Source organism: Pelodiscus sinensis, chromosome 3 (genome assembly GCF_052426305.1).
Source record: "Pelodiscus sinensis isolate ZL-2025 chromosome 3, ASM5242630v1, whole genome shotgun sequence".
Taxonomy (NCBI): Eukaryota; Metazoa; Chordata; order Testudines; family Trionychidae; genus Pelodiscus; species Pelodiscus sinensis.
In genome coordinates, this window is record NC_143054.1 from 193,091,397 (window position 1) to 193,103,582 (window position 12,186).

At 44.1% G+C, this 12,186-nt stretch overlaps 1 protein-coding gene across 12 annotated transcripts in view; it reads right to left on the minus strand.

The window, feature by feature from the left end:
* Positions 1-12,186, minus strand: part of PLCB4 (phospholipase C beta 4) — a 333,392-nt gene that overhangs the window by 295,132 nt on the left and 26,074 nt on the right. For all 12 annotated transcript variants that reach the window (XM_075925708.2, XM_075925695.2, XM_075925700.2 and 9 more), the window contains exon 2: positions 11,752-11,811. The gene's annotated coding sequence lies outside the window, so the exon portion shown is untranslated. The remainder of the gene's footprint in view (positions 1-11,751; positions 11,812-12,186) is intronic.

Below are 12,186 nucleotides of genomic sequence, written 5' to 3' on the forward strand. Positions count from 1 at the left end.
CTCAAACTCAGGTTACACTCCCTGTTTTGCCACATACTTCCCGTGTGATACTGTGTCCGCACTTCAAAAAGGATGGTGAAAAATTCCCAAGGGTTCAGACCTGAGCTATTTGAATGATTCCAGGTCAGGAAAATCTGCCTTGTAAGGTGAAATGTAAGTAGTACAGTCTATTCAGTTTATCCAAGACAAGGTTGAAACGTGACCTGATTGTGGTCTACAAGTACTTACATGGAGTTAAGATTTCTGGTTCCTCCAGGAAAAAAAAATTAGAAGAAATAGCTCACTAATTCAGACTAAAAACTATGATTCAAATGTTTAAACAGTGAGGATAACTAACTACTGGAACAACTGACATCATGGACCTGGAAAATTCTCCATCACTTGCACTCTTTAAATCAGGACTGGATGTCTTTCTACAAGATATACAATAGAGCAGCCAAATGTTATAAGCTTGATTTTATGAAGATAAAACTGGATGATGGTCATTGGTCTGTATTACAGAAAAGCTCCAATTAGATAACAGTCTTTTCACCTTGCATGTGGACATCAAGAATTGCTTCCACAGGAACTGGGCACATGCTTTTGATAATTTGGAGGCCTTGTTTACTCTTTTCCCACAGCAAAAGGTGTGTGTGGTTATGCGCCATTTATCTAAAGACTCACTGCATAACAAATTTAAGAGAGTCAAATTATTGCACATCTAAGATACTTGGAGAGAGTATTTTTCATTTCTGAACAGCAGCCCCTCGGCATGTTAATTATCTGATAACCCATGCAGCAATTCCAAAGCCATTTCCCCAACTGACAGTTCAGAATGAAAAAAAAAAAAAACCCCACACACATTGTCATTTTGTTTATAATATTCACTTCCACAGCCTGCTGTTCATCAGTAAGCACTTATATAAATCAGAACAGATTCATTCCCCACTTTTCATTTCAATGTTTAATAAAAATTCTGAATAATGAAAAACAAATAAAAGTGTCAAAAATAGAAGCACATTGGAAAAGCAGAATTTGCATGTATTTTTAAGCACGATACAGCATTCCATATATTTTTGCCTGATTAACACAATGTAACCCAATAGCCGCTTTACCCATGCCATGTACTTTTAACAAGCAAATCTTGGCAAAGGAACACTTGTACATTGTGTTTCAGGCCCAATAGCTCAATATTTGCTTCTAAGATCTGGCAGTCACTTCTTTTTGGGAGCCATTTCCTACTTTTTTTTTTGGCTTACACAACCTGGTGAGTTTAGAAAATTTCTCAGTGGATCGGAGAAAATGAAACTGTAAGCATCACAGTCAAATCTTTGGATAGCAATTCACTTTGCCACGCAGTCATTTGCATAGACTGTAAAGAGAAATTCTTATGCTGAGTAGCACTCGTGTTCTCAGATTCCTATTTTCACAGGCATTGCAATCAAGGAGGATTTGTTCAGCGAAACCTTTGCCAACGGCGCAGGCTCCATACTACTCAACGAACCTACAACAGGTAATATGTAAACTTCACCAGATAAAGTGTGAATCTCTTGGGGGAAAAAAAACCCCAAAGGTTCTGTCCGGAAACGGGCAAACCACAAAAGATTTGCAGCCAGGACTTAGGCACTTAAATGCCCCTTTAGGCACTACTGGCATTCAGAAAACCACCACTCAGCTGCTGCCTATGTCTCTAGATTCCAACATTTTCACTAGTAAAGTCTCCATATAAGCAGTCTCCGACTTATGAATGTGTTATGTTCCAAACACCTGGTCGTAACTCAATTTGGTTCTAAGTCAGAAATACCCTTAAACGCGCTACCCACGTTGTTAAAAAAAATTGACGTACATGGTTCTCAACTCAAAAATATTATAATGGGGTTAATGGGAGGTTGGTTGTAAGTACGGATGGTCGTAAGTTGGTGTGTTCGTAAGTTGGGGAGTGGCTGTAGTGCCCAAATTTCTGCTGCTGGGAACGAGAACAGCTACCTAAGCCCTAACACCATCATGCAGTTCAGCACAACTCGTGTAATTCTCTGCAAGATTCACAAATAGATTCCGTCTCATCTGTGGGTAAATAGCCTGCTCTTAGACAGACTCTTGTGCTGTGTCCTGTCCAGTAGGCATGATCAAACACAGCCAAGGAGAAGTAACCCTCCCACCCACAACTGTAATGAATAGCCAGGTGGTTGAAGACACTCATCCATAGTGTAGGAGAGCCAAGTAAAGCCCACTTTTCCTGATATGAAGCTGTGACTTGAACTCAGGTCTCCCACCTGTTGGGTAAGTACCCTAATCACTGGGTATTCCAGGACAGGGCGCGCTCAGTCTTTCCTGCTGAAGCTGTCCCACTTGCAATAAATGGGGAAGTAGTGATAAGCAAACACCATGGGATGGAAATCTAATGAGGAAAAACATTTTGTGGTATTTTCTGGAGTTCTTCATTCCGGACAGGCGGAAATACTATTCAAAACAACCACCACCACACCACCTTTTTTTTTGGTTTTTTTTTTGCATTTTTTCAATAGCTCTCTCTAACCTCACATGAGAACAATAAATTCACAAATCTACAGCTATCATGCGCATGAGGTATGAATGTGGGCGAATCTGAGAAAAAATATCCATTGCGCAAATGATCTGGCAGTACTCAATGACAGGGCTAAGCATGAAGTTTTAGGAGGGCAAACGGAGACACAAAAATGAATCAAATGTTTTATCCAAACTTATCTGCCTACTGAATGAATTCTTGCTGGTTTTTTCTTCTCTCTTACTCTCTTTGCCTCCACTGAAATTAGTGACAAAACTCCCACTCCGCAACATAAGGTCACCATAACCAGTAGCCCACACAGATGGAGAAAAATCAATCAGCCCCCAATTACAAAGCTTCAACAATGATAATTCATAAACAAGCAAAAGTCTTTTCAATTTCCAGGTGTTTCTGTGCAGCCTGCAGGTCAAGTTTTGAGCCGAAGTTCATGCTTGTACCCTTGGCTCATATACAGTATCTAAAATAGAGTGATGGACCCCTAACAAATGCATTATCTACTATGTATTTGAAAGAGTTTGTCTGTGTCTGTCCATCTGCATTGTTTGTTCAAGAACTCCTCCTAAATGGTAAGAATGAGGGCCACCAAATTACATGTACAGCTTCCTCTTATCATAGCTTAAATCAAGGGCAGGGTTTGGTTGTGTCCGGAATGGAATGTGCCTAGAATGGGATTGCTTCTCACAAAACCAGAGAGAAAAGTGACAAATCACAGGTGAAAGGGACTGACTGAGGCATGCTCCCCTCCCCGGCAGGAACTGCCCCAACCACAAGGCCTCTTAGGGTATGTCTACACAGCAACATTATTTCAAAATCACTAACGTTATTTTGAAACTAGCCATTAGCCCGTCATAAGACGGGATTTTCAGGTTTCTCCTCCATGTCGGTCTTCTCTCCTGAGCCTTCAGTCTCTTGCTCTGTGTCTCTTTCTCTCTCCTCCTCCTCCTGCATCCTCCCCTCTCTCTCAGCTCTCCTCCGCCTTCTGCCTCTCTCTGTCTCTTTCTCTTCTCCCCCTACTGCCTCTCACTCTCTCTCCACTCTCCTCTGTCTTTGTCAGGGATGCACACTCGCCCAGGCACCGCCCCCTGGCCATGTACATGACCGCCCCGTCCCCCTTCTTCGCCGCTCAGCCAGGCTTTTGCAGGGGAGCAAGCGGCCAACTGGGCTCCCCCACGGTGGCCCAGCTGGGTGGCACAGAAGTCAGCCGAGAGCCACGGCAGGAGGCGAAGGGGAATGTGAAGGGGGGCGAGGTGGTGACAGTTCATGTCGACACAGCAGGCAGTTATTTCGAAATAGTGTGAAGCTGGAGGACTTCTTACCCTGATTCCTGTAACCCTCATTGTACCAGGAGTAAGGGAAGTCGGAGGAAGCATGCTCTATTTTGAAATAAGTACTGTGTAGAGGTTCCAAAGCTATGCAATTGACGTAGTTCAATTTTCACAGCTTATTTCAAATTAAGCCCTGCTGTGTAGACACTCCCTTACATGCCTTGTAGGGAAGACTGGGGGGGGGGGGGGGCTGAAGCTCCCCCTCCACCGATTTGAATGGGAACATTGCTGCCTGTTTCCCTTCGTCAGGGAGCAAGGGGAAAAGGCACCGTTTGCTCCATTCCTCATTCTGGCTGGGAAGCACAGGGGCAAACAAACCTGAACATGCTCCCTGCTCTGCCCTGCTCCCTAGAGAGAAACTCCAGCTGTTTTAAAACAGCTGGCAGCTCCCTCTAGGCGCCTAGCAGGAGGAGACCTCATGCACTTTCCCTGCCCCTAGGCCAATCAGGGCCTGGGGGGAGGGGAAGCGCATGAAGTCTCCTCGCCCCTGCAAGAGCGCACGGCGACTAGACACACGCGCCAGCAGTTTTAAAACAGCATCGTGTCTACCCAGCCGCTGCACACCCCTGGCAGGGCGAGGTCAGGGCACAAAAGACTTTGCGCGCCCCCCACCCCCAGACTGCGATTGGCCTGAGGGTGGGAAGCACACTAAGCTCCCTCCCCTCACCCATCAAAAGCACGCGGCAGCTAGAGATAAACGTGGCTGTTTTAAAACAGCTGGCATGTCTCTCTAGCCGCCGTGCACTCTTGCAGAGGCAAGGAGACTTCGCATACTCCCCCGCCTCCAGGCCCTGACTGGCCTGTGGGTCGGAGGGCAGCTGCAGGCCAGATTCACCAGCTTGGCAGGCTGGATCCGGCCTGTGGAGGGCCGTTTGCCCACTCCTGAGCTATATGATCATTACCAGGTTTAGATAACAGTAGGAAATGACCCACTCGCCAGTGACTTCACGGAAGGGAGGGTGACATTAATTGTCACGTAACATACAATGTATATACATATATTGAATTATATCCCTCCTCTGCAAACTGAACCCTTCCTGCCCCACTTGTGTTTGCATATTGTAACCTCTTCAGGGCAGAAAATGTGTCTTCATGTGTCTGTTCAGAATGGCATCCCAAACCTGGTTTGCCATTCTGGGTACTAGTGCAACATAAATATCAAAATAAAATAATAATACGATTTAAATGCTTCACATAACTCCTCGGTACATTTTGCAAAACACAATAAAGTATCTCTCCGTCTTAATGGCAAAAAATCCCCTGCGATGGAAAATTATACAAATCATCCATTAACAAAAATTGTTGTGTAAGAAAACCATGTCAGCCAAAAGCAATAGCTACTTAGCTTCAATTTTTGTTCCTATGTACAGGGTGATGGGAGCAGCATGGAAGCACCCAAGGGAAGCATTAAGCCTTTAAAAGGACAATCAACCATTTTTTTTAAAGATCGCTTTGTTTAACTGAAAAGGCTCCACAAAATCTCACAGCTCAAAATCTCTTTGCTACCTAAAACTGCATTCAAGATCACTACAAACACAGGAATTGCCAGACTGGGTCAGACCTATGATCCATCCATCCCAGGATCCTGTCTCTGACAATGGCTAGTACAGGTTGAACCTCTCTTATCTAGCACCTTCAGGTCCTGACCAGTGCCAAAACCAGATAATTTGTTGTACCGGGGCAGTCAATATTGTCTAGCAGCATTACCAACACTTCCACTGCTTACTGAGCTCTTAGAAGACATGTAGGGATAAATTAAAACTAAACAACAGCACAAAACACTGAGAGGCAGAACTGGTGGCAATAAACTTTATGGGACCGCAGGAAACTTGGCTACACCCGTGATCAGTGGATATCCAGCTAACTGTAATCATACCAGACCATGGATGTTGCCAAACCAGAAAGTGACGGACTAGAGAGGTTCAACCTGCACAGATTCTTCAGAGGAAGGTATAAGGCAGACAGACATGGGATAATCTTCCTTGCACATTAGGTCTCATCCTGATTTTTAAGAGTCATGAAGCATACATTTCATATCTCTTCAAAATATTTGTTATAATTAATTGTAACAACTCTAGATAGTCTCGAAAGCCATACAAGTCTGCAACATCCTTCTCATCCCCATCCCCAATTTTTATATAGTTCATTGCCTTATAGGAGTGCACCACAGTGTTTGGACACTACTGTATAAATATTTCAATAAAACATGAAAAAGACTGTACGCGAGCATTATTTCAAAACATTTGACTCCACCTAAGATGTGCATCAGCTGCATGACAAACAATCTGACAACCCACTAACGACTACTGCCGCCAACCTGAAAGACTAATTCGTCAGCCTGTTTTGCAGATCTCATTGTGGTTTTCTCCCCTGGTTAATGGTTCCCACAGTCCCTCCTCCTCCTTTCAAAACATCAGTTCCTGATTTTCCTCCCCATTCACTCTGCAATTTGTCAACCTTTCCCCCATTGTTTCCCCTCCCCCACTTCTGCGTTCACCTTTTCCAATGAGGCTCCAATAACTAGATTTTGTGGTCGCTAAACAAAACATTCTTTTGGAGGGAAGTATGGGAAGTACATAGGCACGAACAGCAGAGAGGATGTGGAAAATAGTGTTTCATCTGGCTTCAGGAATCTTAGTTTGTTTTTCTTTTCCTTTTTAATTGTTGTTTTAGCCTGTTGGCTTCGAGTTTTAATGGCAGAAGATAATTTAAGCATTCCTGACCTAGAAATATGGTAAGAATAAGAGGATTTTGTTATGAAAACCTTGTCCATCGGAAGGAAAAAAAGAGTCTACACTCTGCCTCAAAAAGCAGTACTTGTTGTCGAGAACAGAAGCTGACTTGTTTGTGGTAAAGAACTCCATTTCCAAAAGCCAGGAACCTCATGCATAACGGATTAGATCGACTACAGGAGTCAATGGACCTGATTAAAAGAACAGAAGAAGGATTCATAGACAGAATGGATGCTATAGAGCCACGGGTAACTGAGATGGAAAATTTAGCCTCAGGACAAAATTACTTAATTGCAATGTTTATTAAAAACAATAAGAGGTTATCCAGTACTGTCAGGGAGATCAAGACTAAATCTTGGGTAAAAAATGCCCCTATTATGCATCTGAGGGTAAAGAATTGGGTGATTTGGCAGGGGATGCAGTGGTCTCTAGCCAGTAACTCTTAGAGCCAATTCTGCTCTGAGATACTTGCCATCACTTTCATAGTGGGAGTAATAGCCACGTATCAGATAGTAAAACTGGGTCTTTAGCATACAATGGGGGAGCAACTGTCCAGGGCCAGGCCCTGCCCTCACTTACACCAGCATGGATCCAAAGTAGCTACACTGATGCCAACAGAGTTACTCCAGATCCACACTACTATAGGGAGTAGAATTTGGCTCACGGTGCTTCTGCAACCCTAGCAAAAAATTACCAAGAGATACAAACTCATCAGGTATGGTTCTCCTCACGCTTGAATTGGTTTAAGAGCAATGCAGCTCCACTGATTACAAAGTTTCACACCTGTTTGAGTGAGTGAAAACTCCAGATAAATTGTTTAAAATACCACCACAGTTTTAGGAGGGGACCTCCAGTCTAACTCCATGGTTCTGAATATCTATGAATTGGCATTCCAAACCCAACAGGTGTTTGTTTCCATGCCTGTCAAAGCAATGAAAAGACTTATCTCCATCCAAAAAAACCCAAACTGAGTCAGGAGTCATGGCTTCTGGAGTGGGAGAGAATTACTATTCTTTCAAACTGCAAGAGGGCATCATGACATTTACAAAAGGTCTGACGCATAGGGAAGGAGCAGAGAGCTTGTTCAAGTTACTAGATTGATCAAACATATACTGAAGCAATTGGAATAATTTCTTTCTTGTTAGTGTATTCAATGACATTTTGTCAATGTGATGATGTGGTTGAGATACCACTTTGCATCTCGTTCTGTATGAAGAGCAGTTTTGGTGAACTTTATATTCTAGAAATATTGCAGCATTTTCTTCTTGTTTTTAAATATGTTTAGTTGTGTCTTCTCTCAGATAACTTGGATGTATGAGGGGATATCTGGTTGAGTTTGAATGCCATATTATGGCCAAGTTTTTGGAGGAGCCTTAAGTCAGCCTCCTATTCTGCGTGACCAGCAAGAAAAAATACATAATCTATGTGTCATGGAATCTCAGTCCCTTTTCTTACCCTGAACAAAAGAGGAAAGATAGACAAGACTCCATGCCAAGGGAGAGAGTTCAAAGCCCCCACACCACTCATAGGCATGTCAATGCTGCCCCATGTAAATTTATATCCAGTAGCTCTACTGGCTGGGGTGGTTTTCTGGACTGAATCTGAATGTTCTGCACTGGATGTCCAGGACCCTTTACAAGAGTGAGTGCAGGATGGAAGAACACAAAGGAGTACAAAGGGAACTAACTCATGATGGTTTCGCTCGGTATGTAATGGCCTATGTTCTTAGCAAGTTAGCTACCCAAAAAACTGCTTTTCCCACCTTGCAACTTTGAGATACTGGGTATCAGCTGAAGTGTTCTGCCCAGATTCCTGGATGTGAATGCCTAACGTGTCAACGTATTTTTGGCAGAGGGCCCTGGAACCAAATTCTGCTCTCATTTATTCAGTGTAAACGTAGAAAGTCTGTTGACCCTCAGGATATGGTATAAAGTAGGGATGTTAAGTAGCATTTAATTAGCAAATCAAGTAGTCGATGGACATTCCATCGATTAGGTGATGGGGGGGGGGGAAGCCTCACCACCCCCATTGTGACTTTGCAGTTTAAATGTAGTAAGAGCCGGGCTGCCTGCACACCTAGTTCCTACGACATTTAAACTGCAGAGCGAAGCAGAGAAACTCCACCGACTTAGCTAATTTTATTCCCTGGGATTGGAGCAGTCCTGGCTTGCTACAGGTTCCCTGCTGTGGCTTTGCCTCGCCTCTCCCTCCCCCCCCCAATGGAGATAGGGCTGGGAGGAACTAAAGCCGACTCCCCCCAGCACCGGCTCCTGCTCCCCTCCTTGCTGCCTCTTATACAGAGGCAGCTGGGGGGGGGGGGGTGAGTAGTCAAGTAGTGATTCAACTGGTCACTTATATCCCCACTGTCAAAGCTGCAGCCCAAATTCAGCTGTGCCCAAACAGTAGTCCAAGTTTACCCAATCAGAGTAAATGGGCTAAATATGGCTACAAGTGGTTAAGTACTGCCATCTGTGCAGGACAAATAATTCACACCTAGAGAGAGAGAGGGGAATGTAACACCATCAGCAAGTTACAGGAGGGTGTACAAAAAGGCAGCCTCCCCTACCTTGTCTTGTATCCACAGTTAGTTCTCCAGAACAGAAGAGTCAATTAGATCAGCAATTATATCACTTCTGAATTTTGTCCTGAGTCTTCCATGGGAGTTACCGCAAGTACCTTTCCCATACCCCCGAATAACACAGCTCCATCTGTCTACTCAGACTTTTTCCATGAGAGTCGTTGGGGGTGTATTTCTGTTAACTTCCAAGGAAGTGTCTATTTTCGGATGACGTAAGTTAATATTTTTGGTTTTAATTGTTTTAGCAATGTGGACATGTGCCCAGAGGAGAATCACAGTGGGAGCATTTTAACAATTTAAAACACAAACAAAAGCAACAATAAGAGTACACTGGGTCAGAGTGCAAGTTCCTGACAACGCATTGGCACAACTTAGGGGTACTCTGGACACCAAAACCAGCTGAAGCCAGGCGGGCAAGGGCAGATCATCCTGGGAAGCAAATGCCTTTTATTTGCACGGGTCAGTGTCAGAATCCACATGCTTCTACAAGCTGTTAAGTAGATATGCCTATTTAATGAAATACACACTCTACTCAACAGTTTCCCTCACTGACTTACGACTAGCCCCAATGACGTAAGATAATGCACTACACACAGCTACAGCACTGCCATGTCATCCGTTCATTTACTATTTTTTCATTCTACATTCTGTACGGAGCCCCTTCAAGCACAAGGGTGCAAGCAAGGTCCTATCTTTCTGGATGTTCAGAGAGCTTAACAACGGAAGGAAACATCAGATCATCATAAGCCACTAAATGCCACCCAGCCCCCTCACACAATGAAACCCAAAACTAGATTGAGTCCAAAAAATTGCAGCCCTTTCTTGTCTAGTATTTTCCCAGGCCCTCCTCTCCAAATGATTCCACAATTGAAGATTTCTCACCTTTAGTCAGTAAAAATAAATGCCTTTATAGTCTAAGAAATCTCAGTATCCACCAGATGCCAGAACAGCCTCACAAGGTAGTTCTGTTACACACTTACTGTAGAAGCATCAAATATGAAATATATCTATTTCACACTCAATCACAAATATTTCACCATTTTTTGCACTAAAAAAATTCTACATTCAACTAGCATATGGAGCATGCCACCCTCCACTTAAGCACACCGATATCAGAGACAGACATCACGGTGCCCACATCAGCCAAATGGAACAACATATGCAGCAGAAGAAATTTCACCACAGACTCGGATATTATGTGAAAGGGTGTCATGCACAGTTTGGTGGCACCTGCCAGACTAGAGGTAGCTCCCTAAGTTTTTGGCCTACTCAGACAGGGTCCAGTTGTTGACGCAGGACAGCTTTGCTCAAAACCGCGTGTGATCGTGGTGCCCAGATGGCATACACCTCTTGCAGGTGGGAGCAAATATGACGAGATCTTGGCTGCAGGTGGGTAATGCCAGCTACATTCAAGGCTAGCAGCACAGGTGAGATATTTTTTTTTTTTTTTTTTTTTTTGCCTGAGAGGAGATTAAATTAACTCAGCAATGGACAATCCAGGCCAGCGGGCGAGCTGTAGGAGTGGCCCTCTTCTATCTCAGTGGGCTGCAAGATCATCATAACCAAGACTGAGAAAAAAAAACTACTGAAATGGAAACCAGTGGAATCTGCTGACCCTGCACATGGGCAACGGTAAACAAAATGTGTCATGGGCCACACGCAGAACCCCAATGGGCAACATGTGGCCTGCGGGCAGCAGGCTGCCCATCACTGAATTAACTGGTGGGAATGGCTGGTCTTCACAAGCCCTAAGAAGGGGTTAACGTCCCTTTCCAGCAGACCTGACACTTGAATGAGGCCTGATCCTTCATGAAGGGGTTTGAGCAGGTCTGGGAATAAGATGACCCTGGTAAATGCCGGAAATGTTAGGATGTTCTGGATTTGAACATGAATGTGGGGGGGGGGTGGGAAGGAGGGCATCTGCAGCATTAGCCTTTCACCCGCCATTCCTTATTGTCAGGATAGGTTGCTTTTAGGAGATATTGTAAGGTTCAGTAAACTCACAGCCACTCGGACAAAAAAGCAACTGATGTGTTTATGCTCACTGGCCCTAATCATTCTCATTTCCAAACGGTCATCCTTTGCCGTGGAACAAGTTCTATTTGCTACTAACATTAACCACATGACATAGCAGCATTAAGCTATACTTTGAGCCACAGTGGTCTATGAAATAGGGAGGTGAATGGATAAAATGGTTACCCAGTAAGCATCACCCAGTAACGATGATGCTTACTGGGTAATGGTTAAGTGGTACCTGGGAGCAGCCCCAGAGGGCTACTCCAGCCCCATTGGGCCCAATGTACCACAGGCCGAGATGGGAGCCAGCAGCCCTGCTCAGAGCCGGGAGCCCCAGGCAGGGCTGGTGGCAGCCTCGGTGCCAGGATCAGCAGAGATAGCAACCAGGCCTGAGAGGGCAGGCAGGGGCCAGCAGCAGCCCCACGCAGGGCAGGAACGGGGGGGGGGAGGGAAGAGACAGAGGGACGGTGGCAGCCCTGCATGGATTGTTAACTGATTAAATGGGATTTTACATCTCTACTATAAACACAGTTTTAAAAAAAAACGCTAAAGAAAGAAAAAATAGAAGACACTTACCTTTTTAAGCCAGCGATCGCTCTATAGATGTTTCCATGGTGGAGAAACTGCTGCTTTCCCCTATAAAGTAAAAAGCCAAGTCACTGTATGAAAGTTCTCAAAGTCATAAATTAAATATATAATAGAGCATCGTGACTATTTTAAAACAGCAAATTCAAAGAACAGTCATCGCTTACCCAAACTAAAAAGGAGTCCACATTTACCCTAACTAAGTACAAATGGCACAGGTTTTCCCAGTACATTTTTCCCCATCCGATGAGACTATGTGCATTACTACCCACTTACAGCAAAACATGCTGTACGGTGTCAATTACTGAAATTCCCTTATGCAGTGGTTGTTAAAAAAACAAACCTCAAAATATTAGCCATAGCTTATGAGTGTGTCCTTAACATGTGGTATCTTTTTTTCACAAAACCTTATAATGATGCTCAACA